Source organism: Benincasa hispida, chromosome 8 (assembly GCF_027475165.1).
Source record: "Benincasa hispida cultivar pf3 chromosome 8, pf3_genome.v1.1, whole genome shotgun sequence".
Lineage (NCBI taxonomy): Eukaryota > Viridiplantae > Streptophyta > Magnoliopsida > Cucurbitales > Cucurbitaceae > Benincasa > Benincasa hispida.
In genome coordinates, this window is record NC_143485.1 from 10,972,095 (window position 1) to 10,978,094 (window position 6,000).

A 6,000-nucleotide genomic window follows, 5' to 3' on the forward strand; every position below is an offset into this window, starting at 1 on the left:
CCTTATATACTTAGTGAAGGAAATCAGACATGAGGATTTCCATGAGCAACGGAATGATCATTCCAAATTCCATTCGAAATTGAATACTAACAATTACAGTCAAGAAATGGAAACTTACAGGTCATGCACAATACGAAATTACAATATGCTTAATAATGAGATCAAGGGAAAGATTATACATACCTTTGAAGACACATGCTTCAAACACCCTCGATCATGAACACTCATTCAGTCTCCAAGACAGCAACACACGAACACTCAAACACAACAATCGTAACTCAGCATGATCAATCAGTAACCACCACACGAACAGCGTGAACACACAACGAACAACCTCCAAAACCTCGAACTCAATCGAGTTAAGTGAGGACACCACCACAATGGCTACCTTAGTATTCTTGATGTGAGAATCTAGAAGTGTGGGCTCTGTGTGGACTTGGTTAGAGGAAGAAACCGGAGGAATAACAATCATGTAGACGATTGAGTAAGTGGGAGATGAGAAAGTTCTATTGTATAGAAGAATGCTTAATGTTTAATCGTTTAGAAGAAGGCAAGTTATCGTATAGAAAATGCCCTGCGATTGTTTAGTTATGACCAAATAAGTGAACTGTCGTATAGTATCACTCCACGATCGTTTAGTCTCTCTTTCAGCTATCGTTTAGTGAATCCAATTCACTTGACAGCCTTTTCCGTGAGATCTTTCTGAGAATAGCAACTCTTCTAAATTTAGGAAAATATTTTTTCTTTTATCTCACGGTTACCATAAAACCACCAATAATCTTCCAATAATTAGTATTATTATAAATATATGATAACCAACTTACCATATTATATTTATAACCTATAGTTTTAATATTTAATCTCATGAAACATATAAACCATAGTTCTTTGTCTATTTTATGGTACTTAATATAAATCACATTTACATTAATACTCCACTTGATGTATCTCATACGTCACATCGATCATATCACATATAATCGAATTTCCTCTAGTCAATTTGAACATTTCAAATCAATACCAAGAACTGATTCTCAACTTGAATCCATTGAGCTACCATGGGGACCTTATGGACCTGTAGCTTGAAACTCCAACGGTACGTGAATAACTGACTAAACTCTTTAGTCACAGGATTCACCATCTGTTAACTGCCATGCACTCCACTAAAGACCGGCAGCTGCACTCTCCTTACTATAAATCTATTTTGTGTCTATATCAACCAATCAACAGTGCGATAACCCTTTACAGATTGCTCGTAAGTACAGTTGGCCCAATAACCGTTATGCCCCTATAGTTACATCTAACTCCTTAAGTACCATTGATTCCTCTAATAAACATAAGTCATAGTTCTACTATGACTGAGTCCTCTCTTCCAAAGAGAGGTTGTGGCCACTATGTTCAAGACCCGAAATCAACTCTTAAAGAAGCAATCTATCTACTTCCCCCTGCTTCAAGGAAGGAATGAATTTCATCTTGTGTAACTAAGTTCCGAGCTCCCAAATCAGACAAATCCCCAAAAAGGTAGGCTTGTTGAGTTGGAAATTTGGCCACTCTCACCCATACTAATCAAAAGACTGCCCTCAAATTCAAGAGTTCCTAAAACACTCAGGATTGAGGTTATGTCACCTATGGTCGTTTAGGTGAGATATAAGTCTCAAGTATCAACGGCGTTATATAAAGACACTAGTCATTTTGGTCTGGTCTTATACAAAATCTTTGTATAGGACACCCCCGCTATGGTCAGGATCTAACATCTGTAGTAGTTCACAACACTTGCAAACCTCTACAAAGCGAGCCGTATTTGTAGTGTCACAAGGATTAGGTATCCTCCTTAATTCTTATACTCCAAACCTTTTTAGGTTGTCATTTAAGGTATGATCCACTTGTATATCTCATATACATGCTTAAGTTTACATAAAATAATCATGGAGCTTTGTTTATTGGATATGAGTAAATGCCAAATAAAATAACTCTTATTTTATTCATAACAATGTGTATAATTTACGAACTACGAGACTCTAGGAGAATTAGGACACCAATCCCAACAATCTCCCACTTTTCCTAATGCCTCGGGAGACTAATGTACAATACATGAAAAATACAAGTACAATATACAATAAACTAGGGCATACTCTATACCCCAGTATCACTTAGTACTTGGTAAATTCTTCACTTCCCTAGGTCAACTTATGCCTTTGAGTTTCTCAAGGTTCAAAGCATAGTTTGAACTCTTAGTCAAATTTCTTCATTCTTTACTATATTATGGATTCAACTCTTATTCTCATAGCATAGTTTGCATACTTAGCCAAAATTCTAACTTTAATCTATCATGCTTCTAATTCTTGAATCCTAACTTTTCCTCTCACTCATTGTCCTCACCATTTTGCCCTAAATTCAACCACAGGATCTCAACACTTAGAAATGTTCCTAAGTAACTGCTTCCCACGACTAGGTGAAGAGTTTGAGGCTTACAGCAACATTTAATACGGGAAATTGTGCGAGGAGACGTGAATATCATGAAGATTATTTTAGTGCACAATATTGATGATCTATTTACAAAGGCCATCACAACTAATATTTTTCAGGGTCACCTGGAGAGTCTAGGTATGCGAGATATGTGTCACTTGGTCTAGGGCAAGTGGGAGATATGTACTAGATATAGTGTATACCCTAGTTTATTGTATTGTGTACTGTGTTATATTGTAATAGTTACTTTATTGTACACTCCACTAGAACTTTAGGATAAGTGGGATATTGTTGGGATTTATGTCTTAAATCTCGTAGTTTGTAATCTTGTACACATTATTATTTATTAATAGAATAAAGAGTTATTTTATTCATTTATTAGTCTTACACAACTTAATCCAATAAACGAAGATTCATGGTTATTTAATGTAACTTGAACAGTATATGGTAGACATACAGTTGAATCATGTTCAAGTAATAACCTAAAAGGCCTATAGTATACGGATAAGGTTGGGTACCTTATCCTAGTAACACTATGGATTCGACCCACTTTGTAAATGTTATAAGTGTTATAAGTGTTACAAACAATTTGATTCAACTTGTTCATATATTGACATACGAGTGTGGGTATCCTATACAAAGAGTTTGTATAAGACCATACCATAAAATAATTAATCTTTCACTATAACACCATTGATTGAAAAGATTAATATTTCATAGGATGATCATAGGTAACTCAATCTCAATCCTGAAGGAGTTATGGACTCCTGCCTATGAGGGACTTTCTTTTGATTTGTATGAGTGAGAATGGCTCGAGTCGTCGACTCAATATGCCTACCATTTTAGGAAACCAAGTGGGGAGTTAGAAACATAACTATACGAGATGGAATTTACTTTTTCCGTCTTTAGGAAAAGTAGAGGCATTATGCCCTTAAGTGTTGACTATGGGTCTTGAACAATGGGGTCTTTTCCCTCTCATTGGCCTGAAAGGGATTTTGTTTATGGTGGGACCATAAATAGGTTATTCATTAGGAGGATTCGTTGGACTTAAGGAAATAGAGATAGTTACAAAGGTAAAACGATATTTTTTCCTAGATGTAATTATGAACGACTCGTGAAGGATTGACATACCGCCTACTGGTAACAGTTATATCCATGGACATAGAAATATATCTACAATTCGAAGAGTGCAATTGTAGTTCTATAGTAAAGTGACCTGCAGTTAATGAATGTTGATTAATTTGATTAAAGAGTTTAATTAATTAATCTCGTATCTTTAAAGCTTTTAATTTGTAGGTCTATTAGGTCTCCTCGCTAGCTCACTAAGAGTAAAAATAGAATTGTTAAAGTTTTGGACAAATTTGAATTGTTCAAATTATTTGGGAAATATAATTGTATACGATACAGATAGTATAATATATATAGATACATTATAATATAAAGTGAATTTTGAATTGCATTCAAAGCTAAACTTTATTATAGGAGAAAAATAAAATATTTAAATAAGATTCAAATAGTAAATAATATAAATTAGATTTATATTAAAGCTATAGGTTAAAAAATTATATAAATAAAATTCACATTGAAACTATATTATGAGAGGAAAATATAATTAAATATAATTTAAATATAACATTAATTAAATATACGATATTTAATTAATGAAATTTAATAAATTAGATTTATTAAATATTATTTAATTATTTAAATTAATTTTTTTAAGAATAAGTGATATTATTATGCAACAATAAGGAGGATCCCACAGCTCGGGATCAAGACATCAAAGCAACAAGGCACAAGCAAAGACAGAGCAACAATACCAAAACAAAGCCAACAAGATAAGACCAGAACATAACCAAAACATAAATGCAAAACCAGGGAGAAAACCAGAGAAAAGAAACCAAAACCCCACAACTAGGGACAACAACAAAACAAAGAGCAACGACAAATTCAAAAAGAAGAAAAACATTTGTAAACACACTAGATAAGACCAAGAAGATCAACCCGCTAGGAAGCAACTCGAGCACAAACCATAGAGACCATAAGGTGAAACAGAGCAGACACCGACCTCAGTCGACCTCTATGCAATTTCCAATTACGCTTCTGCCAAATATAGTAGATGAAAGCATACCAAAATACACGAAACAACTTACTACACACCCCATTACCCGACCCCACTCGGCACAACTAACTTAACTCGACATCCCAACCCGCCACTCAATGTGACGAACCCAACTGACGTAACACACCAGACGCACCTCTCTCCCAAGCCTACACTCAAAAAATAAATGATCTCAAACTCCACACCTCCCCACACAGAAGACACCCCCCATCTGACAACACACCCCAGCTTTTCAACCAATCTCGCATACCCAACCTATCCCTCACAGCTAACCACACACAGAAGGAGTAAAGTGGAATACCACCCCCTGCCCACAAAATACCAGCCTAAGATACCCTAGGAAGACGAGGACGCAAACTCTCCCATGAACTATCCATAGAAAACCGACCACTAGCACCCAGAACCTAAACCCAATAATCCTCCCCTCTCACCCTAGGCCTCACTGCCTAAATAAGATCCCAGATCTCAAGCAACTCCCAAGACACTGTAGGCCACCTCCAACCTCCCTTACCATCCATGAACTCCGACAATAGCGACTCCAAACTACTCCCTACATCATAAACCACCCTACACCCATGTGAATCCAAAATCGCACCCCTCAGCTGCCCAGGATCCCATCAAACAAAACAAGACCGTCCATCACCGACCATCAAACGAACCAGATGCTTGAATCTATCTCTATAATGCAAGATAGACCTCAAGCACCAAAACCTCCCAACCTCACTCCAAACAGCCCACAAAGACCACCCACACGAAACATACGTCTCTACCCACACCACCTATAATGATCCCGATTTAATTAAAAAAAACTAGAGCAGCTTCATAATAGCAGCCTAGTCCATGAAACCACATGTTTCATACCTAACCCTCCTTCTCCCAACGGCAAGCACACCTTATCCCACGCCACCCGTGCACCACCTCGACTCACCACACTTCCCTTCCATAAATAGTTACGTAACAGACGATCAACCTCATGAGTTACACACGCAGATAACACAAAGATGCTACACCAAAACACTTAAAATGACTGTAAAACAGACCTAACAAGCTGTAACTTTCCAGCAAAAGAGAGGGACTGCGCCACTCAGCTTCTAATACGAGCTGTAATCCTCTGTATCAAAGGTGCACAATCCATAGTCCTCAACCGACCAGCCAATAAAGGTAAACTCAGATACCTAACAGGCAGTGAACCAAGGGAGAATCCCATAAAAGCAGCTAGTTCCTTCGCCTCACCAGACTCCACACATGCAACAAACAAGGAACTCTTCCCAACATTTGTAACTAACCCAGACGGCCCTGCAAAATCCGTTACGACCTACCTCACAAACTCCAAAGAATCTCTCTTAGCTGCACAGAAAATCATCAAATCGTCTGCAAAAACCAAATGAGTCAGACCCACACGCTCACACCGA